This window comes from Etheostoma spectabile, unplaced genomic scaffold (genome assembly GCF_008692095.1).
Source record: "Etheostoma spectabile isolate EspeVRDwgs_2016 unplaced genomic scaffold, UIUC_Espe_1.0 scaffold00001814, whole genome shotgun sequence".
Classification (NCBI taxonomy): domain Eukaryota; kingdom Metazoa; phylum Chordata; class Actinopteri; order Perciformes; family Percidae; genus Etheostoma; species Etheostoma spectabile.
Window position 1 is genome coordinate 24,315 of NW_022602814.1, and position 25,164 is coordinate 49,478.

General features: G+C 42.8%; 10 non-coding genes across 10 annotated transcripts; 6 read left to right on the forward strand and 4 right to left on the reverse strand.

Moving 5' to 3' along the window:
- Nucleotides 1–3,125: 3,125 nt before the first annotated feature.
- On the forward strand, nucleotides 3,126–3,198 carry trnak-uuu (transfer RNA lysine (anticodon UUU)). Its single transcript has one exon. It is a non-coding gene; the product is annotated as a tRNA-Lys (tRNA).
- Nucleotides 3,199–6,776: 3,578 nt separating this feature from the next.
- Nucleotides 6,777–6,849, forward strand: trnak-cuu (transfer RNA lysine (anticodon CUU)). Its single transcript has one exon. It is a non-coding gene; the product is annotated as a tRNA-Lys (tRNA).
- Nucleotides 6,850–7,696: 847 nt separating this feature from the next.
- On the reverse strand, nucleotides 7,697–7,768 carry trnap-cgg (transfer RNA proline (anticodon CGG)). Its single transcript has one exon. It is a non-coding gene; the product is annotated as a tRNA-Pro (tRNA).
- Nucleotides 7,769–8,865: 1,097 nt separating this feature from the next.
- LOC116675339 (U5 spliceosomal RNA) lies at nucleotides 8,866–8,981 on the reverse strand. The gene has a single exon (XR_004328388.1). It is a non-coding gene; the product is annotated as a U5 spliceosomal RNA (small nuclear RNA).
- A 703-nt stretch (nucleotides 8,982–9,684) lies between these two features.
- Nucleotides 9,685–9,756, forward strand: trnam-cau (transfer RNA methionine (anticodon CAU)). Its single transcript has one exon. It is a non-coding gene; the product is annotated as a tRNA-Met (tRNA).
- A 3,017-nt stretch (nucleotides 9,757–12,773) lies between these two features.
- Nucleotides 12,774–12,846, reverse strand: trnaq-uug (transfer RNA glutamine (anticodon UUG)). Its single transcript has one exon. It is a non-coding gene; the product is annotated as a tRNA-Gln (tRNA).
- Nucleotides 12,847–14,015: 1,169 nt separating this feature from the next.
- Nucleotides 14,016–14,088, forward strand: trnak-uuu (transfer RNA lysine (anticodon UUU)). Its single transcript has one exon. It is a non-coding gene; the product is annotated as a tRNA-Lys (tRNA).
- Nucleotides 14,089–21,670: 7,582 nt separating this feature from the next.
- LOC116675338 (U5 spliceosomal RNA) lies at nucleotides 21,671–21,786 on the forward strand. The gene has a single exon (XR_004328387.1). It is a non-coding gene; the product is annotated as a U5 spliceosomal RNA (small nuclear RNA).
- Nucleotides 21,787–24,680: 2,894 nt separating this feature from the next.
- trnay-gua (transfer RNA tyrosine (anticodon GUA)) lies at nucleotides 24,681–24,768 on the reverse strand. The gene is given in 2 exon segments: nucleotides 24,681–24,716; nucleotides 24,732–24,768. It is a non-coding gene; the product is annotated as a tRNA-Tyr (tRNA).
- Nucleotides 24,769–24,934: 166 nt separating this feature from the next.
- trnag-ucc (transfer RNA glycine (anticodon UCC)) lies at nucleotides 24,935–25,006 on the forward strand. The gene has a single exon. It is a non-coding gene; the product is annotated as a tRNA-Gly (tRNA).
- The last annotated feature ends 158 nt before the right edge of the window (nucleotides 25,007–25,164 follow it).

A 25,164-nucleotide genomic window follows, 5' to 3' on the forward strand; every position in this document is an offset into this window, starting at 1 on the left:
GGAATATATCTCTAACCTGGCCTGGGAACGCCTAAGGATCCCCCAGTTGCTCAGAAAAGGGAAGTTCGGGGTCCCCTGCTGGAGCTGCTTGACAAAGATGGATGGATGGTTGGAACCCTGGTCACTAGCTCATTGTAATCTTGCATGACACATAAACCTGTAGGAGGCACTGTAGCTTAGTGGTTAAAACACCTGTCTTGTAAACAAGAGATCCTGGGTCCAAATTCAGTGCCTTAATTATCAGTCAATATTTATGTCATCAGCACTAGAAAGAGTGTATATATATTTTTTTTTTGTTGTTGTTGCTATAGTGCCTAACAAGCATTATTTAATTTTGCCCAGTTGTGGCCTGTTGATGGGCAATAAAGGGAAATGGATTGGACCCATTTTATAATGCTTGTTTTTGTTGGGGCTGAACGTGGCCCAGGTGTACACCAGGACCCTGTGACATCACTGTCGGGTGGGGTTTTAGGTGCATGTGATGCTGACTGAGGTCAGAGGTGAAATAAACATGAACCTTACCGGCCAAGGCACTTTGGGCTCTGACTGCCTGATTTTAACGTCTTCAGTATACATCACTGAATTCTTATTTATTTATTATTATTTATTTATTTATTTTGGATTTCAAGTCCAAATCACAGCTGTAAAATATGTTCTGTTTTTACAGCAGAGGGGTTCTCTGCTGAGGCCTGACAGACTCCATTACAGTTGGTACCATCAATCAGACAAAAAAGAGCCTATTTCACAAGTACCTTGGGCAGTTCTGAATGACTGATGGGGATTCCTAAGCATTTCAGTCCCATGTGTACAGACAAGATTAACAACAACATCGCCACGTCAGAAAAGTTTCTGGTGTGCAAAGACCAATAAAATGCCATGCTCACGCCACACAGGAGGCCTTTCCCCTGACTTCCACCAGCGGCAGATCCACTCCGCTTCGTGTCTGCTCCGTGATCCGCAGTCCATCAACACCCACCAGATGACACACACACACACACACACACACACACACACACACACACACACTAGGGCTGCACGATCTTGACAAAATGTGATATTGCAATATTGATTATGAATACTGCAATATCAATATGAATTCTGATATTTTTAAACATATGTAAAATTACAAAATAGATTAATAACAAATTAAACAAGTTTTCTTACAACAAAAAAGGTTTGTTTCTACTGACAGTCTGCCGTTGGGCCACAAGGTCTACTTACTAATGAATATACACATGCACTTTCTTTTTGATTAATGCACATACACATGCACTTTCTTTTTGATTAATGTCAACTTTCTTTTAAGCTGCAGTTCTGGAATGTTAAATTGCAGTTCTAGAACAATAGAACTGAAATTTTAGAATTTGAACATGCATCGTCACCAGACTTTAGTTTGATCTGAGGAACAGGAGGTCAGCACAGGCCACGATCGTAGAATGCAGGCACATTTTAGTCTGGTAAATTTCAGGGATTTTTACACTGGGATGGAAGTGCTAATCTTGCGATTGACATTCGATCTGCCCCAATACAGAAACCTGATACTGTGCAGAACTCAGGCATTCGCACGCACACTCTCTAAAACAACATCACCCAACGTGGGGCTCGAATCCACGACCTTGAGATTAAGAGTATCATGCGCTACCAACTGAGCTAGCCAGGCACTTCTCAAGTTTTGAGTTGCGGTCCAAATATTTCACTCAAAAGTTCTGAAATGTTACAGTTCTAGAATGTTAAGCTGCCATTCTACAATGTTAGCTTTAAATTCTAGAATGTTAAGCTGCAGTTCTAGAATGTTAGGTTGAAGTTCTAGAATGTAAAGATGCAGTTCTAGAAAGTTAAGCTTTCATTCTAGAAATTTGAGTTGCAATTCCAGAACAATAGGTTGAAGTTTTAGAATTTGTATAAGTTGCATTCCCAAAAGGTTGCTCATAGTCCTAAAATGTTACATTGTAGTTTTAGAATGGTAAGCTGCAGTTCTGGAATGTTAAGTTGCAGTTGTAGAACAATAGGTTGTAGTTCTAGAATTTTAAGAGTCATGGTCCTAAAATGTTACTTACAGTTCAACAATGTTATGTTGTAGTTCTAGAACGTTAAGCTGCCATTATACAATGTAAAGTTGCAATTCAAGACCAATAGGTTGAAGTTTTAGAATATTTGTAAGTTGCGGTCCCAAAATGTTACTTACAGTTCTAAAAGGTTACATCTTAGTTCTAGAATGGTAAGTTGCAGTTCTAGAATGTTAGGTTTGAGTTCTAGAATGTTAATATTCAGTTCTAGAATGTTAGATTTAAGTTCAAGAATGTTAAGCTGCAGTTCTGGAATGTTAAGTTGCAGTTGTAGAACAATAGGTTGTAGTTTTAGAATTTTAAGAGTCATGGTCCTAAAATGTTACTTACAGTTCAACAATGTTATGTTGTGGTTCTAGAACGTTAAGCTGCCATTATACAATGTAAAGTTCCAATTCAAGAACAATAGGTTGAAGTTTTAGAATATTTGTAAGCTGCGGTCCCAAAATGTTACTACAATGTTGTGTTGTAGTTCTAGAATGTTATGTTTAATTTCTAGAATGTTAAGCTGTTAATCTAGAATGTTAGGTCAAAGTTCAAGAATGTTAACCTGCAGTTCTGGAATGTTAAGTTGCAGTTCTGGAACAATAGGTTGAAGTTGTAGAATTTTAAGAGTTGCAGCCCTAAACTGTTAATTACAGTTCTAAAATGTTACGTTGAATGTTAAGCTGCCATTCTACAATGTTAGCTTTAAATTCTAGAATGTTAAGCTGCAGTTCTAGAAAGTTAAGCTGCAGTTCTAGAAATTTGAGCTGCAATTCAAGAACAACTGGCATAGTGGTGCCAGTTATGTCATGCAGGTTTGCAGGATTTTCACAATCTGCTAGTGGCCATGATGAGTTGTGACTTTGAGCTTTTTAACCGTTTTGGCCAATTTAGCCAATTTTCAACCAGTTTGTGCAATAACATTTGGTGTTCTCAGGCATTGTGCAAATTATGGTCTACTCTCCTGCTGTCCAGAAGACCGTGATCATGGCAACAAGCTTAATGGTCTTCATTTACTTGCACTTCAATTTGTAGTTCAGCAGATTGTTGTTTCTACAGTCAGCTGCTTCAGAAGCCTGGGTAGCTCAGTCGGTAGAGCATCAGACTTTTAATCTGAGGGTCCGGGGTTCAAGTCCCTGTTCAGGCGTAGAGTTGCACATTCTGCTAGATGAGTTGTCCATTTGACATACCTGAACACTTCAAACAGTGTCATATTTTGTGTTCCATGCACAAGTCTTTAAAAAGAATTGTTACGCAGGTTTGTATCATAACAATGTTGCTGGTAAGTCTAAATGAACAATGGGCAACCTATATCCGTATATATATATATATATATATATATATATATATATATATATATATATATCTGTATAACCATATAACCTTCCGTCAGCCTGGCTACAGTGCTGAAGATAAACCTGGGGTTGTTCCTATTTTCCTCCATTAATGACGAGTAGTACGTCAAACTACATCTATGATTTAATACAAGACCAATAATAAAGAGCTTACTTATCTTGCTAGAGACCTTCATCGACCTTCAGAGCTGACACTGCTTCCTTTTGCTTTGCACCCTCGGTGTGTCCGGTTCAGAATCCCCTTCCTCCTCTAGGCCCCTTGTGACTGTGCCGCCGCCGCTGCCGCCGCTGCCGCCGCTGCCGCCACTACAGCCGTCACTACAGCCGCCACCACCACAGGACCTCCTCGCTTTGACGACGGCTTTGACAAGTGCGGCGGACGCCTCCGTGCGAGGCAGACGCCGCCGTCTCTCGATGAGCGGATTCACAAACGCCCTTCCCAACTGCTCGAGGAACGCCCTCCTCTTGTTGAGCTTGCCGCGCATCCACTCGGGCCTGAGCTCTCGCCACAGCACAAAGGCGTTGTAGGCGGACACGTCGAGGATGTTGTGGAACACGGCGAGGGTCCAGCGCACCATCTTCCTGCGACAGCTGTATGTGTCCACGAGCTTGTCCAGGTTGTCCACGCATCCCTTGGTGTGGTTGTAGTGGAGGATGATGTCAGGTTTGGCTTGCCTGCCGGCGCCAACGCACGCATCCCCCGTGTGCAGCGTGCTCAGCAGCACCACGTTCCTGTGCCTCTTGGGCACGTAGGACACCAGAGTGGGGACGGGCGTGAAGGCAAACTTGGACGAGAAGACCGCACGGCCCTTTGTGGCGAGCAACGCCCCCGGCAGCTCAGGCTTGTTTTTGCCCATCGTGCCCACCGCGGTGAGGCGCCGCTCAACGGCAGCCGCTGGACCAGCAGCGCTGGACCAGCAGCCGCTGGACCAGCACGTAGGAGGTGAAAAAGTTGTCGCACGTCACGTTACGCAGGCCCCTCAGGCCCTAGGTCACGTCCAGCACCACGCGGGCGACCAGATTCCTCTCGGGTGTGTGAAAGTGGCGTGTCCAAACAAGAAGATGGAACATGATGGAAAGAGATGGAAGAAAAAATTTAACACACACACACACACACACACACACACACTAAGACAATTGTACGGCAATGGTACAAAAAAAACCCGAAAACAACAACAAAGCAACAAATACAACACCTCTAAAGGGCACCAGCTGCTCGTCCACCGTCACACACCTCTCGTACGGCCGCCAGTTTGTCCAAGGCTTGGCGGACAGCTCTTGACTCACGGTCGTCGAATCGCAACAGTCTAGAGTACGCGTGGAACTGCTTGATTGGCATCGTGGCACGGAAAATGGCCCTGCCGCTCTCGTGCCACAGGCTCTCCAAGGCCTCGTTGCGGGACCGGTACACGCCCGCGAGGAGCAGCAGCCCGAGGTAGGCTCGCAGGTCCGTGACGTCCATCTCTTTCCACTTTCCGGCTGTGGCGCATCTCCTTTGACCCTCGAGATTTGTGGCAGCCACAAACAGCAGCGTCTGTTGTGTCCTCTTCTTGGTCGGGTTTGTCTTTTTTGGTAGCATGGCAATGAGGTCTAGGGACACTGGGATGACACGTTTTCGAGGACCATTTGACTTTGCCATCTTTTGACACAAATGTTTCCTCATCCTCCTCTTGCCCCTCGTCTTCACTACCATCTTCTTCTTCTTCTTCTTCTTCTTCTTCTTCGTCGTCTTCTCCTACTTATACTTTTTTGTCTTTGTCTTCTTCTTCCTCTACTTCTTCTTCTTCATTCACTTGTTCTCCTTCTTTGTCTTGAACTTCAACGTCCATTTGGCCTTGGTCATCATCTTTGTTGTCGTCGTCGTAGTAGCAGTAGTCTTTTTTGCCGCTGTGGTCGTGTATGTGTTGGTCCTCTTGTGACGCACACCCACCGCCATCACAGTCACGGTGGTGGTTGTCGTCGTCGTGTTTGTCGCAGGCCTCTTGTGGGTTTTCTCCTTTTTGTACCTTGACTTCAGCGGAGACATTGCTAGCGGCAACGCCGCTCACGAGAATCCGATGCAGCTTCAACTCCAGAGTCAAACGACGGGCCATGCTGCAGCTGCTCCCCCCGGCTGTGCCGAGCCACGTGCAACAAGTGCACAGTGCAAATGACGACAACAAGAAGACAAATGTGTCTAAAGTGTATATTGTGTGTGTGTGTGTGTGTGTAATAAAAATAATGAGTAGACTGATGTCAAGCCTTTAGTTTTATTTTTTAACCTCCCTTTCCACTCGCCTTTGCCTTTCCTGTTTTTACTACAACTACAAGCCACTGGCCAGAATCCCGGGGACTCAAAAGCAGGACGATGGGAGGGTAGCAGAACTAATACGTCCGATTGAGTGTACCACCAATGCCAAGGGTCCCTGTGACCTGAAGGACAATTCCACGAGTCCCTGGGACCCGAAGGACAATGTCGCGGGTCCTAGGGACCCGAAGGACAACAACACGTGTCCCCGTGACCCAAAAGGACAACGCCACGGGTCCATGTGACACGAAAGAACAATGCCACGGGTCCCTAGGACCCAAAGGACAACGTCAAGGGTCCCCGGGACCCGAAGGACAGTGCCACGGGTCCCAAAGACCCATAAGGTCAATGCCACGGGTCCCTGGAACCCGAAAGACAACGTCAAGGGTCCTTGGGACCCGAAGGACAATGCCACGGGTCCCAGGGACCCGAAGGACAATGCCACGGGTCCCAAGAACCCATAAGGCCAATGCCACGGGTCCCTGGAACCCAAAGGACAACGTCAAGGGTGCCCGTGACCCGAAGGACAATGCCACGGGTCCCAAGGACCCATAAGGCCAATGCCAAGGGTCCCTGGAACCCGAAGGACAACGTCATGGGTCCCCTGGACCCGAAGGACAATGCCACGGGTCCTTGGGACCCGCAAGGCCAATGCCACAGGTCCTATGGACCCGAAGGACAACGTCAAGGGTCCCCGGGACCCAAAGGACAACGTCAAGGGTCCTATGGACCCGAAGGACAATGTAAAGGGTCCTATGGACCCGAGGGCCAATGGCAAGGGTCCTATGGACCCGAAGGACAACGTAAAGGGTCCCCGGGACCCGAAGGACAATGCCACAGGTCCTTGGGACCCGCAAGGCCAATGCCACGGGTCCTATGGACCCGAAGGACAATGTCAAGGGTCCCCGGGACCCAAAGGACCCTTGACGTGGTCCTTTGGGTCCCCGGGACCCAAAGGACAATACTACGGCTCCCTGGAACCCAAAGTACAACGCCACAGGTCCCGGGGACTCGAAGGACAACACTATGGGTAAAACTGCACGGGTCCCCAGGACCCGAAGGACAACAAAAGGGTTAAGAAGTGCCTGGCTAGCTCAGTTGGTAGAGTATGAGACTCTTAATCTCAGGGTCGTGGGTTCGAGCCCCACGTTGGGCTGTGGTGTTTTAGAGAGTAGGAATGCCTGAGTTCTGCACTGTATAATGTGGCTGTATTGGGTCTGTAAATCGCAAGAATAGCAGTTCCATCCCAGTGTAAAAATCCCTGTAGTTTACCAGACTAAAATGTGCCTGCATTCTACAATCATGGCCTGTGCTGAACTCCTGTTCCTCAGATCAAACTAAAGTCTGGTGACAATGCATGTTCAAATTCTAAAACTTCAACCTATTGTTCTAGAACTGCAGCTTAACATTCTAGAACTACAATGTACCATTTTAGAACTGTAATTAACAGTTTAGGACCGCAACTCTTGAAATTCTACAACTTCAACCTATTGTTCCAGAACTGCAACTTAACATTCCAGAACTGCAGGTTAACATTCATATTCGTAAAAAGGAAATGCAGCTTGAGTCAGTTTCCCGATATCATTTGCCAACAGGAAACATTTGATACAGAATATTATTACCAAAACACAGACTTGATTTTGCCAGTAAAAAGTAATAGTAATATTGTGATGAATTTGCCAAATAGGTGACACTTTCTCATCCATCACACTCAATAAATAAACCAGATTATTCAATCCATAACTCCACCTCTATGCAAAGTAGTCTCATCCAGGAACTATCGCACCACCCTAAGGGAGAATCATAAACCTAGACCAACGAACAAGGAGAGTTCTGTCCTGCTTGTTTGTTCCTCACATTTTTACCCAGTTTTTTCTATTGCGTGCAGTCGAAGCAGGATATGAAAAATTGCCAACACATTGCCTGCTCCTATTCTGTGTTAAATTAACTGGATAAACTGGATTTTAAATTACAGATTAGGGTTTTAACAGCTCCTGCCATCAGGGCTCGTCCGGGAGTTGAACCCGGGACCTCTCACACCCGAAGCGAGAATCATACCCCTAGACCAACGAGCCACTTAAAAGCCACATAAGTCTAGTAGATTGTCATGGGATGCTTTCATGGCTCCACGGCCCGATTCAGCTTTCCGATCTCATTTGACAACAGGAAACATTTGATACAAAATGCAGGAGTACCTCATACCTTTTACCAGGTTCAGGTGGTTAATAGTTATGGTCAAATGAAGCTTCATTAAGCTTTCTGAACAATGGTCTTCATTTTGGGTTCAAATCCCACTTCTGACAAAAATTGTTTTCATTTGGAACTAACATCTAAGACATGATATTGGGAATAAAGAACATAGCAGTTCTTTGTATTCAAGAGGACATGAATGTGCACGAGAAACGCAATTGCAAGTACAGTGTTTTGTGAGCCTCTTCATTGTCCACACATATAAAGTTACTGACTGTGATTTAACTGAGGGATTCGGTGAAAGTTATCTTTTGTTTTGTAAAACTTTGGGTTGTGTACAAAACAGGAGAAAAGGGTTCTTTGTTGCATCCAGGCTGTTATGTATAACAGATAAAAAGCGCAAATTGACATCATTCCATCCAATACGGGCAAGACGGGGTTGACAGATAGATTTTAAAATCCACACAGATAAACAGTCATCGTAGCTGTTTGCAGAATTTCCGCAAAATTTACCGAGATTAAACTGGGCCGTATAATGGCGATTAGACGAAAAGAGAGAAGTACTTCCACTCGTTGTTACTTGTCGTTGCTATGGGTAACAAGAGTTCACAGTCACACGTTTCCTTAGGGGCCCGTAGTGGATGAAATGGTAAAACATTTGGCCCTGGATGCATAGAATGCCTGCCATTTTGAGCGACAAAATGTGGGTGTCCTGAAAAAAAATCCTTTAACTCTACCTCCCACACTTCTTCTTTTTGTTCCTTGTTATGTCTCGGCAAGAAGTATTATGGTTTTGGGTTGTCTGTCCATCTCTACATCAGAATCAGAAAGTCTTTATAGATCCCCGCAGGGAAACTCTGGAAAAGAGTGCTCCTTCGAGCCGGATTTGAACCAGCAACCGAAGGATTTCAACTTTATGCCTCTACAGTCCTACACTCTACCAACTGAGCTATCGAACGGAGTCAATACAATTGCTTTTTGGCTCGGCCAAAAAGCAAATCCCACCAAAAAATAGTTTCAACTCATCGGCGTTCCCCTCCAAGGAAGTCTTTAGTAAAAGGCAACAGTCTCGTGCATTGTGAACAGAAACCAGAGTGAGTACAGCCGTCTGTTCGAGAGCAGCAGAAAACCCTAGTGGTCCCAGTCCAAACCATCGCGGTAAGCCTCACTGGGTGTCCAAACTAAAATGATAAGAGGCAACTTGGTAGACTCCTTACTGATGTTTATATCTGTACTCACAATGCCCTTCTTTTAAAACACCAACCAATCTCAAGTGTCAAATGTGAATAATCACTAGGGATGAGCGAGTACAGCATTATCTGTATCTGTATCTGTATCTGTTTACCACATGAATTATCTGTATCCGGATCTGTACTCGGACTGGGCGGGGCCTAAACCGGAAGTGGTCAGATTTAACCCGGAAGTGGGTCAGGTTCTCTTGAAATGTGCGGGTCTTTAACCAGTATGTTATTTAAGCATGCAATTGATATGAGTTGATCAAAAATTGCGCTGTGACTATCACAGAACGCAGCGCGGCCAGTTGAGGAGTTGTATTCAATCCGAGCACGGATATTGACTCATATTACTCGGATAATACTTGTTCTCGGCAAAAGTGCTTTATCCGTACCGGATACTCGTTTCAGCCGGATACTCGGATCACCCCTAATAATCACTGTGTGAGTAATCAGGAAGCTCACATAAAAGATAGTTGCAAGGTCTACCAAATGTTTAACTTTACAACCCATAAGCTGTTGGAACCTTTGTTGCCACAGGTTCCCGAACCTGAAGGTCTGAAAAGCAGAGCAGAGTGGCGCAGCGGAAGCGTGCTGGGCCCATAACCCAGAGGTCGATGGATCGAAACCATCCTCTGCTAATTACTGTGCTTTGTTTCAAAGTAAATCTGTTTCCTATTTGTTGATGTTTAACAATGCATCTGTGTCTGAAGTGAAATCTCTGCAATGCTCATTGCATAATACAATAAATATGCTACACAACAGTACAAGTACATAAATACAGTAAAATAGAAACTGTAAAACATGTACATTTAAAGTGTTTGTTGTGCTGTCTGATAGTCTGAGGTGTAAAAGAGAGAGCATACCGCTTAGTTTGTGTGACAGGAGGTCTTAGTCTACCACTAAGTTCTATAACCCTACCAGTCAGATTACCACAGGAGGTAATATCTTCTGCAGCTCTTTTAAAGACTCTACCATAATACCTGCTGGAGATGACAGGTCCTCATACATGTAAAGCATGAGCTCTACCACTGAGCTACATCCACTGAAGATTTTTACTTTTTTTTAACTTTTTTTCCGAAATAAACTTAGACCTATCTTTATTAATCATTTTGGGATGACTCACCGCAAAGAAATTTTCTGCTCTGTTGATAAATTGGTTAGTAGTAGTTACCAGACACGAGCAAAGCACAAATCGTAGTGCACTGCCTGTGTCTGTGGATCCTCGTGGAGGCAGCTTGTAACATTGATATGCTCCTTTATTTGTGCCATAACAAATATCTAATATTTCATCAAATCTGGTTGGGCGAGTAACCTTTTGGGCTAATCTTGACAAATAAAGCAAGTAACCACACAATAAAAACTACTGCGATGGCTGGGAATAAAACCCAGGTCTGCTGCTTGGAAGGTAGCTATGCTCTCCACCATACCACCATCGCTTGACAACGCAGCGTTCACTGAAAATCTTGTAACACATCTGGGCATTGAGACTCAAAATGGGCTCTATCACTGAGCTACAGCCCCTGAAGATTTTCAGATGTTTTTGACTTTTTTGTGAGATCACTGAATAAGAGAAGAAACCTGGGTGGAATATGTAATGTTAATGTTGTATATTGCTTCAAAACCTGGTGGTCAAATCAAACCATGGCAAAATGCTTGCACTGGTATTGTATAATTCAAAGTTAAAAAGTAACATCACTCAAAGAAAGCTACTGCAATGGCTGGGAATCCAACACCGGTCATTTGCTTGGAAGGTAGCTATGCTCACCACTATACCACCATCACTGGACAGTTCAATGTTGACTGCAAATCTTGCAACACATCTGGTCATTGAGACTGATTTTTGCATTAATTACCATAAACACAAGGAGATCACTACAACCTAAAACACTGTGCTATACAAAAATGCTCAAATCCTTCTCAATTGTTGAGTAAAGCAGGACATGGGTAAAGTGCAGAATTGGTAGAGACTTGTTAAGTTAAACACCTGTTTTATTGTCTTTTAATTCCTGCTGCATTATTTAATTTCCAGGATAAGAGCTCTTCTACAGTCAGGAAAACAACACCTGTTGGAGATGCCGCGGTTTGAACCCGGGGCCTCATACATGCGAAGCATGCGCTCTACCACAGAGCTATATCCCCTGAATGCCCTCTGATCTGTTGTGAATTTTGTGTGCCTTCAATATCACACATGTGGATATTATGAAGGAAACTGCCAAGCAAACACTAGCAACACTTTTAAAGGTTCCATGGTGTAATGTATAGCACTCTGGGCTCTGAATCCAGCGATCTAACTTCAATTCTTTGTTAAACCTCTTTTTAAGCCACAGCACAGGTGAAAAAGACAATTGAAAGCTGTGGGGAAAGGGGGGTTCCAAAGCTAATAGACCATTCAACAAGCAGTTCTGATGAACTAGACTGGTCCATTCAGGATGAGCACTGTATACTCTGACTGCAGCAACACAAGTTCAAATTTCAGTGATACCTAATTTTTATGGTGATTGTGAGACTGAATGCAAAGTGTGTATCCCCCATGTAACTCAAAGCCTATCACTTCCAGTCAATACTGTCAAATTTGGAACTCCTTCAAGTTACATTAACAACCAGGTGACTCCTCAACATGCCCCCACCAACATACTGTTTACAGTCTAAATGGCCAAGGACATTAAACCTGTAAGCTCACTTTAAACTAAATGTGGAAAGTTGAAAGGTTGATTTTTTTCACCTATACTGTGGCTTAAAACGCATTCCACCGAGATTTGCACTCAGATCGCTGGATTCAGAGTCCAAAGTGCTAACCATTACACCATGGAACCTTTAAAAGTGTTGCAAGTGTTTGCTAGATAGTTTCTTTCATAATATCCACATAATATTGATATGATATGATATTGAAGGCACACAACAATCACAACGAAGATGAAAAAGCAACAATTATTGGCCAACGTAAGTCATTTAGTTAGCTAAGCATTCAGAGGATGTGGGAAAAGGCAAGTCAAGAACAGGTTTTCAAAAAGTAGAATGGGAGCCAGAGCGTTCCTCTCATGTGGAACCAGGTTCCAGTTTGGGTTCAGGAGGCAGACACCATCTCCACATGTAAGAGTAGGCTTAAGACTTTCCTCTTTGATAAATCCTATAGGTAGGGCTGGCTTGGGTGAGTCCTGAACCATCCCTTAGTTGTGCTGCTATAGGCCTAGACTGCCAGGGGACTTCCCATGATGCACTAGGTACCTCTCTCTTCCTCCTTCTCTCCATCTGTATGCAACCTCATATGCCTTTGAGATACAAGAACTTCTTCACTTGCGTAAATGGCCTGTTTGTGCAAACAAAAGGTGGAATCAGATGATCTTGGGTGTAGGGTTTGGTGATTTTATTACCCCTAAAGTGTCTGCCGGTGCTTAGCATTATTAGCACCACACTCAAACCATCTGAGCTAACCGGCCTGCTTTTTAAGTGTTTGAAAAAGAAAAATTTCCAAAAACAAACCAGGCGAAATCAAGCAAAATTGGGCCAGTTCTGGATGGGTTACCTGGTTGTGTATGGTTTGTAGGGACTGCATATGTTTTCGGCCTTGCAAAAAAGACACGGAAAGCATAGCTACGGAGTCCAAAACAAGATGCTACATGCTCCCATTCTGTTACTGGAGGTAGACAGGAATTTCTAACCACGAAGGGACTTGAACCCTCAATCTTCTGATCCAAAGTCAGACGCCTTGTCCATTAGGTTACGTGGTTCCAAGAAAAGGTAATATTTCCAAATCTGAATTGCCATGGTTTATCTGAAATTCAGGAGCGAGGTAACATTTTAAAAAAAGGCAGACTAATTAGGTGGCCAGTTAGCTTTTGTTGAAGGAAATAGATTGAATGCTAGAAACATTAGTTACCTGTGACTCATATTGCACTTACTGAGCAGACAACCTTACAACTGTATGTTTTTGGCCTTGCTACAAAAGACATGGAAAGCAGAGCTATAGAGATTGAGACTTGTTTTTTGCGTTAATGGCCGATTTGTGCAAACAAAAGGTGGATACAGATGCTCTTGGGCGTAGGGTTTGGCGATTTTAGTACCCCTAAAGTGTCTGCCGGTGCTTAGCATTTTTAGCACCACACTCAAACAATCTGAGCTAACCGGCCTGCTTTTTAACTGTTTAAAAAGAACAGATGTCCAGAAACAATTAAGGCCAAATTGAGCAAAATTGTCCGAGTTCTGGATGAGCTGGATGAGTTGTACACTTTGGCAATTCTGAACACTTTCAGACACTGTTGTATCATGTAAGTAACATGCACAAGTCTTTAAAAAGAATTGTGGCTGTTTTTCATGCAGGTTTGCATCATAACAATGCGGGTGCTATCTCTAAATGAACAATGGGCAACCTACATCCATCTTGATAGCACCCAAATCTCTGTGCTGATCTCCCTGCTTGGATGGCAAGTCATCTGGTGGATTTTTCCCGTCAAGAGGAAGCTGATCAAGAGGGAGAGTTGTTTTATTGTACTCACCAGCAATAAAGTTTATTTGTCCACAAATCGCAATAGGTTATCAACGTTTTCAGCGAAAAAGAATACCACAGTTCAAGTCCCTGATAAGTCAACAGCTTGATTGTGGGATATGTATGAAGTGCTCGCTATCGTCATCTGTCATGCAGGTTTGCAGGATGTTCACAGTCTGCTAGTCGCCATGATGAGTTGGGACTTTGAGCTTTTTAACCGTTTTGGTCAATTTAGCCAATTTTCAACCAGTTTGTGCAATAACATTTGGTGTTCTCAGGCATTGTGCAAATTATGGTCTACCCTCCTGCTGTCCAGAAGACCGTGATCATGGCAACAGCTTAATGGTCTTCATTTACTTAAACTTCAATCTGTAGTTCAGGAGATTATTTTTTCCACAGCCAGTAGTTTTAGAAGCCTGGGTAGCTCAGTCGGTAGAGCATCAGACTTTTAATCTGAGGGTCCAGGGTTCAAGTCCCTGTTCAGGCGTAGAGTTGCACATTGCTAGATGAGTTGTCCGTTTGACATGTCTGTATGGGCATTGACCAATTCAGACACTATCATATCATGTGTTCCATGCACAAGTCTTTAAAAAGAATTGTGGCTGTTTTTCAAGCAGGTTTGTATCATAACAATGTTGCTGGTACGTCTAAATGAACAATGGGCAACCTACATCCATCTTGCTAGCACCCACATCTCTGTACTCATCTCCCTGCTTGGATAGTATGTCTAAGGACATTCTATAACCCTTTTCATTGGTTTGCTACCACTCTTAAATAATTCCTTTTATTGTATCAATCTCAGAAATAACCAAAGAATGACAAATTCCATTCATGTGCTTGTGCCAGTGTTCAACCACCTGTCACTGTATTTTTAGCATCAGTTGTGTTTTTTTTGCTTTGAAAAAAAACTGCCCTAAGTGAGGGTTGAACTCACAACCTTCAGATTATGAGACTGACGTACTGCCTACTGTGCCAACAAGGCTATGAAAGGAGCTGCAATGGTTCGCAAAATTTCAGAAAAACTAACAATTTGGTCGTCAATCTTAATAAAAACAATGTATGTGGAGACCTATGTTCTCTCACAAAGGCTAAGATTGACCCTATATGCTTTGTCATGACCCCATGAAAAGGGGAGACAAAAGACTGTGTGCAAAGGTTGTATACAGTGCCTTTTAAACTTTTGACACATTTCAGGCTTCAAACATAAAGATATACATTTTTTATTTTTTGTGAAGAATCACCAACAAGTGGGACACAATTGTGAAGTGGAACGAAATCTATTGGATATTTTAAACATTTTTCTGGTGCGTGCAAAATTATTCGGCCCCTTTACTTTCAGTGCAGCAAACTCCCTCCAGAAGTTCAGCGAGGATCTCTGAATGATCCAATGTTGTCCTAAATGACTGATGGTGATATATAGAATCCACCTGTGTGTGATCAAGTCTCTGTATAAATGCACCTGCTCTGTGATAGTCTCAGGGTTCTGTTGAAACCGCAGAGAGCATCATGAAGACCAAGGAACACACCAGGCAGGTCCGTAATACTGTTGTGGAGAAGTTTAAAGCCGGATTTGGATACAAAAAGATTTCCCAAGCTTTAAACATCCCAAGGAGCACTGTGCAAGCGATCATTTTGAAATGGAAGGAGTATCAGACCACCCCAAATCTACCAAGACCTGGCCGTCCCTGTAAACTTTCAGCTCAGACAAGGAGAAGACTGATCAGAGATGCAGCCAAGAGGCCCATGATCACTCTGGATGAACTGCAGAGAACTACAGCTGAGGTGGGAGAGTCTGTCCATAGGACAACAATCAGTCGCACACTGCACAAATCTGGCCTTCATGGAAGAGTGGCAAGAAGAAAGCCATTTCTCAAAGATATCCATAAAAAGTCTTGTCTAAAGTTTGCCACAAGCCACCTGGGAGACAGACCAAACATGTGGAAGAAGGTGCTCTGGTCAGATGAAACCAAAATCGAACTTTTTGGCCACAATGCAAAACGATATGTTTGGCGTAAAAGCAACACAGCTCTTCACCCTCAACACACCATCCCCACTGTCAAACATGGTGGTGGCAGCATCATGGTTTGGGCCTGCTTTTCTTCAGCAGGGACAGGGAAGATGGTTAAAACTGAGGGGAAGATGGATGCAGCCAAATACAGGACCATTCTGGATGAAAACCTGTTGGAGTCTGCAAAAGACCTGAAACTGGGACGGAGATTTATCTTCCAACAAGACAATGATCCCAAACACACAGCAAAATCTACAAAGGAATGGTTCACAAATAAACGTATCCAGGTGTTAGAATGCCCAAGTCAAAGTCCAGACCTGAATCCAATCCAGAATCTGTGGAAAGAAATGAAAACTGCTGTTCACAAACGCTCTCCATCCAACCTCACTGAGCTTGAGCTGTTTTTCATGGAAGAATGGGCAAGAATTTCAGTCTCTCGATGTGCAAAACTGATAGAGACATACCCCAAGCGACTTGTAGCTGTAATCGCAGCAAAAGGTGGCTCTACAAAGTATTAACGCAAGGGGGCCGAATAATTTAGCACGCACCACTTTTTCTTTTTATTTGCTAAAAAAGTTTAAAATATCCAATAGATTTTGTTCAAAAGTCAACGTTAACGTTAGTGGTTAGCGATTGGCGTTAGCATAGCAAGCTAGCGATTTTTAAAAAGTTTCAGTTAGGAACATGGTTGCAAGCATGTATGGAAAGGACTGTATAGACCACAAAACAAGACTGTCGTAATTTTTAAATCAATTATTTAAGCCGAAAATACCAGAAATGCGTCTCTCTGGTCGATGCGGCAGCCATTGTTGCCTGTTGCACATTGTATATCGCTACCCCTCGGTTTCAAGTAAGATGGCGTTCTCCCTTGATTTTCTTCATTCATTGTCTATGGTTCCTAGGGCCATACACCCCTTAGCCCTCGATCAAAAACATTATTGGGACAGCACTCACGTGAACGCTCAAGACGTAGGGAAAGGGGTAGGGGTAAGATAGAGAAATGAGATTCAGCCTAAGACCTCTTGTGTTAATCTGACTGATGGGGTTATGGAACATAGTGGTAGACCAAGGCCTCCTGTGGTAATCTGACTTGAAGGGTTCTGGAGCGTAGTGTTAGACTAAGACCTCCTGTGACGCAAACTAAGCAGTATGCTCTCCCTTTTATACCTCAGGCTATTGTAGACAGCACAACAACCACTTCAAACATACACATTTTACAGTTTTTATTGTACTTTATCTATACAATATTAATGCACCAGTTTTAATGGGTGTTACAGCGGGTATGAGCACTCTAATTTCCATTTTAATGGATGAAATAAAAATAACATGAAGACTGTACCCTTCAGCAGGAGGAATCATTTCACAAACAGATGCATTGTTAATTTTCAACAGCCTGGGAGTGGACTTTATATGGAGACAAAGCATAGCAATTAGCAGAGGATGGTTTCGATCCATCGACCTTTGGGTTATGGGCCCAGCACCCTTCCGCTGCGCCAAAGCTGGGGAACAATAGTCTGTAAGGGGGGGGGAAGAAGAGGAAAAAGGGGAAGAGGGAGGGAAGAAGGAAAAAGAGGAAAAGGAAGAGGAAAAAGGAGGAAAAAAGAAGAAATGAGAGAAAAGATGAGAAAGATGCTAAATTACACACATAGTGTAAGAGTTTTATAGTTTCTATTAAGTCAGATTTTAATTTAATTGCTGAAATTTGAATGTTTCTGGGAAATAAGGGAAGTTTAACGTAGATTCAAAGGTCACAGGTTCAATCCCCACCTAGTGCCAGAAGATCCAATTACACTGTCCACAACTTTAATGTTCTACTAAACAAAGTTTTGGAGGAATAAGATATTAGGAAGGTTGGGAAAAAATTTAAACAAATAATTTATAACGTTTAGATTGACTTTTGAACAATATATCTGTTTTTAGTACTGCATACATTTAGTAATCGTGCTATATTTGGTCAATATTAAAAGTTAGTCTTTATATTAAGTATTGTTTAGTAATAAATAATTTTCTTTTTCTTTAAACAATGTATTACAGGTAAAACCAAGCATTTGTAGTTCTCTTTTCTCTAAAAGCTAGTATGTCTTCCAGTAATCATTGCAGGGAAGTAGGGTGTATAAAGGCAAGTCATATGCTCAGCAGTGTGTACACTATCATTTGGAATAATCTTGAAATGAAGCCAATTAATATAATACATGCCAACTTTATTACATTATTGATCTTAACAAAACAATATGTCTTCAGGTAACGAATAATATTGTTTAGCACAAGAAATGACTGACTATACAAAGGTTTTTACGCCAGGGAGGAAAATAAGAGAATCAACAAACTAATTCTGTACAAAGAGTAAAACACACATAACATATAAATCACAATACATCATAGTATTGTATGCATAGTAAAATCTAACTATTTACATTTTGTATTTACATTATTCATTTACATATTTGATTTTTTAATCCGATCTAACCACAACTCTTTTGACAGTGTTTCTGTATTTGGGCAGTAGATAGTGCCTTGATATTGGCTGTGCCCAGTTTCTGCGGTCCTGAATTGTCCACACTTCCTGCAAGTGTTGTACTCCACCTTCCTCTTATTATTATCCAGAATAAGATACCGGATTTTGCGGTAATCCTGCAGGACACAAGTCCATCTTGTAGTATAGTCCTGTTCTTTACCCTTTACTTTTCTTTTTGGATTCTTGTGTAAATCACAGAGTCTGATACAAATGGCTTCCACAAGCGGCAGCAGTCTGGCCACTGGGCAGGGGAGGCAATGGATCCCAGCACACACCGCTTCAGGCTCTCCACACCAGGAGTAAACTCTGCCCGTAGTTTTGGAGACCTGAACTTTCCTACTATGAGCCTGTCTTGGTGTCTGGCAGCAAACACCACCCGTTGCTGGTCATACGGCAGCAGGCTCTGCCAGAGGTCAATGATGGTGCTGGCCTGTTGGTTGCTCAAGGTCAAACCAGTATGGTTCTTCAGACCCACCAGATACTCTGCTAGACTGTCCACAAGATCCATTCCCGGCATGTTGTGTTCATACACAGCCTGAAAAACAACATCAGACCAACGATTAAAAGTTATCACTAATATTACGCACACAATACTGTGGAATAATTACCCATTTAGGTATTCTTTTACTTAGCTATTCTTTAATCCCTCTTACTAGTTGTTCTTCAGGCATGAAGACGGCTGCAGGCTGGGTAGCTGGGGTGGACACAGAGACAGCAGCAGGCTGGGTAGCTGGGGTGGACACAGAGACAGCAGCAGGCTGGGTAGCTGGGGTGGACACAGAGACAGCAGCAGGCTGGGTAGCTGGGGTGGACACAGAGACAGCAGCAGGCTGGGTAGCTGGGGTAGACACAGAGACAGCAGCAAGGTTTGATTGAGGTGCAGCAAGAGGGATTGTGGTTTTATTGCAGAGGTGTCAATCAAACTGCCAGATGACGTGGTGGCAGTGCTGGAAACGACCTGGAAGAAAAGAGAAATTGCACGCAGAGTAGCACCCAAACTATTCTCCCAAAGAGATACAATTTTAAAGTTTCAAGTTTAACACAAGGTCATTTTAATTCAGTTTATTTAAGAAGAAGGGAGTGCAAACTAATAAAAGGCATTATTAACAGAATTCATTATAATTAACCAACATGTGGCATCATACCTGAGAAGGTTTCCTGGCCATACTGAGGTTGGGCTTCAGTGTTGCAGTGTGTGAGCCACCGAACCGTGGTTTGAATAACTGGGGAAGGATGAAATGTCCCAAGTTACAGTAAATGATCATAGAGTTGTACAGGTCAAAGCAATATACATGGAATTAAAGCTACTGTTTGCATTGATTCTGTTTATATGTTTTATTAAATAGTAGTGCTGGGTACCATTTCAAGGGATAATTTGGGTTGCACTGGACCAGCAGAGGGTCCAGCAGCAGTTGGAGCAGCAGGGTCAGCAGCAGTTGGAGCAGCAGGGTCAGCAGCAGTTGGAGCAGCAGGGTCAGCAGCAGTTGGAGCAGCAGGGTCAGCACCAGTTGGAGCACCAGGGTCAGCAGCAGTTGGAGCAGCAGGGTCAGCAGCAGTTGACGGAGCTGGGCCAGCTGCAGCAGCAGGTGTGGCTGTCTGCACATTAGTTTTCTAATACAAATATCAAAGAAATCAACAGACACAAATATAAGTCAATTTTAACAACATACATTATGATTGCATCTTTAGTATACTTCTATCATTTAAGTATCCCAATGAACTTTACCTTCTTAGTGTGAAATCCACACGTGCAGACCTGTGCTCCACCAAAAAGAGACATCTGCCCCCGCTGCTGGAGTGGACACTTCTCTATCTGTAATTCACCAAAATTAAAATGCACCAGAATGTTACATGACATTAATTAATTGTTGATAGTTGTTAAAAAAACATGTAAAAAGCTGTACCTTAAGATAGAGCTCATGCCATCTCTTTTGACTAGGGGCTGGTCTATTCCCAGCATCAGTAGGCCAGACCCTGTAGCGGCAAACGTCCTCAGCCGGGACAGCCATTCATCGTCCCCCATGGCACGATGCTTCTTAGCCTTAGAAGCCATCTGAGATTAAAACTCAATAGGACAATAGGACAATAATGTCAATAGTTAGGCACTTAATAAGGTCCCTTTATTGTATCCAAAAAGACAAAACTATAGTATAAGATTTAATCAAATAATTATATATTACAGGCATGACCATGGAATAGCTAATTTCTATCATCTAAATCTATCTACCTTCATCTTATAGTAAAGCATGTTGTAACATTGCTAGTACAGGGGCTTGAGTCATAATTGAGGCTTAATATAATCATTATCAACATTAACATTATTATATTACAATTATATTTTATTGTCAACAAATACCACAGTGGACTAAAGTTGGGGTAAACGTTTGAATGCTAATCTTAAAGTAATATAAATTATAAGGGACTGATGTCAATTCAATCAATTTATCAGTTCTCTCTCACTCTCTCTCTCTCTCCCTCTAAAAATTATAAAATATATTATAATAATAATATTTTAAAATAAAAATTAAATTACAGCTAACGTTAACTTAAGATCCTGACGTTACTTAACATATTGATGTTACTTATACATAAAGTGATACACATAACGTAGCCTATCCTGTTGACTAACATTATACTCTTCTCAACTAGAAAAGTGCACCGCAACATGACTTCGCAGGCAAATAAACACATAGCTACATACATTACGTGAACATGTAACCGGTTTAATGCACAACATGTGACGGTGACGTTTGGCCTAACGTTACTGTAGCGTTAATACACTAGCTACTACTGCTTACAGCAGCATAACGTTATAAGCTTGTTCTTAACTAGCAAAGTGCACAACAATATGACATTGCGGTCAAACAAATACATCAATTACATGAACTTTTGACAAGTTTAATTCATGAGATGTGGTGCCAGTAATAACTTACTTTATTTTCCGTGGAAAAATACCGAGATGAGTCGTCTTCTCTTGCGATTGCAGCAAAGCTGCCATCGAAGCAGAAAATGCGTTTGGATTGGTAGGAAATGGAGATGGGCGTTGCAAAGAGGAGGCGCTTTTTTGATTGGCAAGAAATGGATATGAAGTCTCTCGTGATTGGCAAAAAATGGAAGGGAGCTTTGGGTTTGATTGGTAAGAAAAGGAGATGAGAAAGTGGACAAATACGTTCTGGGTAGCGCCACTCTGCTCTACACTTAATACTCAGGGGCGGGAAGATGTGTGACTCACATTTTGAGGCAAGGTTTGGGAACCCGCAGCAACCAAGGTACCAACAGCTCACGGGTTGTAAAGTTAAACATTTGGTAGATCTTGCAACTATCTCTTATGTGAGCTTCCTGATTACTCACACCTTGATTATTCACATGTAACACTTGTGATTGGCTGGTGTTTAAAAAAGGGCATTGTGAGTACAGATATAAACATCAGTAGGAGTCTACCAAGTTGCCTCTTATCATTTAGTTTGGACACCCAGTGAGGCTTACCGCGATGCTTTGGACTGGGTCGACTAGGGTTTTCGGCTGCTCTCGATCAGACGGCTGTACTCACTCTGGTTTCTCTTCATAATGCACAAGACTTTTGCCTTTTACTAAAGACTTCCTTGGAGGGGAACGCTGATGAGTTGAAACTATTTTGGGGGGGCTTTGCTGTTTGGCCGAGTCTTTTGTACTTCTTTGAACTATCCTTAACTAGACTCAGAGTCTTAACAGCAGCTAAATAATAGAAGCAAGATGATTTTCATGGGCCGTGGACAGCGACTGAGACGACAGGACTCCCCCGGACTGTGACCAGGACCGATCAAAAAATTTCATTGGGAAGGGTGTGGGAAACAAATTGGCCAGACACAGTAAGGAAAGTTAGTCAGAGAGTAGGATACTGGAGACTTAGAGGACTAACACTAGAAGCAATGGTTTTAATCATCAAGGCAGTGATTTTACCTTTGCTTTTACTCATCAGCTCTGTTTTTATCCCACCCAGAAAATGATTTTAGACCTGGAACAAGCCATCTTTTATTTCCTGTAAAGGCCCAAGTGGGAATGAGTACAAAGAAGAGTGATGAAGAAGCCAAAGGACAAAGGAGGAAAAGGAGTGCCGGACCTGTTATTGTTTTTAGGGAGCAGATTTACAGCTATACACATAACAGCAGCCACGGCCCCATCCAGAAATCCTAAGACTGCAGCTATGGCACGGTTCTGGATGGGATCATACCTCAGAAGATTAAAGACCTTACCCTCTGATGTTAAAGTAACTGTGTCTTTAATCCTTAACCTTGAGCAAGATGATGAATGAATTAATATCAGATTATGATATTGATTTGTTTTGTTTTACTGAAACCTGGCTGGGTGATGGAGAATATGTTAGTCTAAATGAATCCAACCCTCCTAGTCATACTAATACCCCCATTCCTCGAGGCACAGTCCCAACTGATGACTTCTTATGACCTTATTCCGCTCTCCGAGGGCGCTAATCAACAAGTTTCCCTCCATTAACTTGCATGCTCTCTAGCTTGACACATTCTCACAGTTGGAGCTCTTAGAAATACCATGTGCAAACAACAAGAATAATAAAGTAAATCACAATGCAAACCTTTTCTTTACAAAATTCAAATGGATGAATGATTAATAACTTACAAGTTTTACCGCTCTGACGATGCGTGAGCACACATTGTGAAGAGAGTATGACCGGAAGTGTAGCGTCAAACATCATAAACATCAAAACATTTCAAAATAAAAGCAGAACCGACCACAAATAACACTAGAACTGCAATGTATTGTTAACATAAAAATATAATACTGTGTAGGAGAATAGAATTGCAATTTATCAGAGACATTTACAGATCTTACCCTTTGATCTTAAAGTACCTGGTAGGGATGAGCGAGTACAGCATTATCTGTATCTGTATCTGTACTCGGACTGGGGCCTAACCCGGAAGTGGACAGGGTTTAACCCGCAGGTGGGTTGGGTTGTCTGGAAATCGGCGGGGCTTTAACCAGTATGTTATTTTAAGCATGCAATAGATACGGGTTGAACAGAAATTGTTGTATTTATTGCTGATTAGAAAAGTATTTCCATGACAACACAAGGAATCTTTTTGTGTGTAGGGGAGGGGTACTGTGACTAGCCTATCACAGAATAGTGTAGGGGAGGGGTGCTGTGACTAGCCTATCACAGAATAGTGTAGGGGAGGGGTGCTGTGACTAGCCTATCACAGAATAGTGTAGGGGAGGGGTGCTGTGACTAGCCTATCACAGAACGCAGACACAGTCAGCTACACGTCAGTCAGATTTTTTAACAATCCGAACACAGATATGGACTCGTATTACTCGTATTATTCTTGTATTTGGCAAAAGTGCTTTATCCGTACCGGATACTCGTTTCTGCCGAGTATCCGGCTCATCTCTAGTGTCTAACAACTCTGTGCACTTTACCCATGTCCTGCTTTACTCAGCAGTTGAAAAGGATTTGTGCAAATTTGTATAGCACAGTGTTGTGGGATGTCGTGACCTCCTTGCATTTATGTTAATTAATGCAAAAATCAGTCTCAATGCCCAGATGGGTTGCAAGATTTGCAGTGAATATCACATTGTCTAGTGATGGGGGTGTAGTAGTGAGCATAGCTACCTTCCAAGCAGTTGGTTTATCACCACTTTTTGAGTTGTCGTGGTCGAGTGTTTAAGGCACTGGACTAGAAATCCATTGGGGTCTCCCCACGAAGGTCCAAATCCTGCCGACAATGAAAGGCATCCTTAGCGTTGGTAGCAAACCAATGACACATCACATTATAAAAAATCTCAGTTGTGCCTTCGTGAACAATATTGTATTATCCCATAGGTACTGAAAGCCTGATTTAGGGTCTTAGCCATGCTGAACACAGCCTGAGCCAAGGCCCGCTTTCCCCTCATGAGTCACCCCAGTGGGCGCTGTAGATCACTGCCTGATAAAGCCAACAGAACCACATTATCTGCAAAGACAATAAAAGGAATTCTAAGGTGCCCAGACTTGACACACTGCTGCGCCTTGAGACGTGTTGTTCATGTCCAGGAGTTGTGCTCTTTCCATCGCTTGACAATATTCCCTTTTAGGATCAAGAGTTCTTCTCCCACGCTGAACACAGGCTGAGCCAAGGGCCACTTTCCCCTCATGAGTAGTCCAACGCGTTCTCCGGGACTTCCTTGAGTCCTTGTAGTATTGTGACAGGCGGAGATACTGTCCATTATACTAACGAGGAATGGCCAAGTTTAAAATTTGGCACATCATTCGATAGGTGGCGCTATTCCAGCATATAGGCCACATCCACTTTTGTACTTTATAGTACAAACCTTAAAGTAAATGGTTGTTTTTTTCAATTCTTCTGGTCACACTTGGCACTATTCCACAACTTTTGTCTGTAGTTCTCTATTTTGTCAGGGCTTAACTCTGTCTACCGCAACTCTTTTTTTTGTTTCTTGTTATGTCCCGGCAAGAAATATTATTCTTTTGGGTCGTCTGTCCATCTCTACATCAGAATCAGAAATACTTTATTGATCCCCGAAAGGAAACTTTGGAAAAACAAGATCCTTCAAGCCGGATTTGAACCAGCGACCTAAGGATTTCAGCTTTAAGCGTCTACAGTCCTCCGCTCTACCAACTGAGCTATTGAAGGGAGTTAGCAAATACTTATGCACTTCCCATTCTTGTGAATGTGAAAACACAGGACCCCCTGGAGGGAATTTCTGACTCATCAGGGGCTGTAGCTCAGTGATAGAGCACACTTTGAGTCTCAATGCCCAGATGTATTACAAGATTTGAAGTGAACATTGCATTGCCCAGTGATGGTGGTATAGTGGTGAGCATAGCTGCCTTCCAAGCAGTTGACCTGGGTTCGATTCCCAGCCATCGCAGTAGCTTTCTTTGAGTTGTGTTAATTGCTTTTTTTTTACAAGAAGTCAACAGAAAGGTTACTTGCCCAACCTGGTTTGATAAAATCTCTTTGAGCTGCATGATTATGGCCAAAATGATAACGACAATTACTTTGATCAATATGGAGGTCACGATTAAT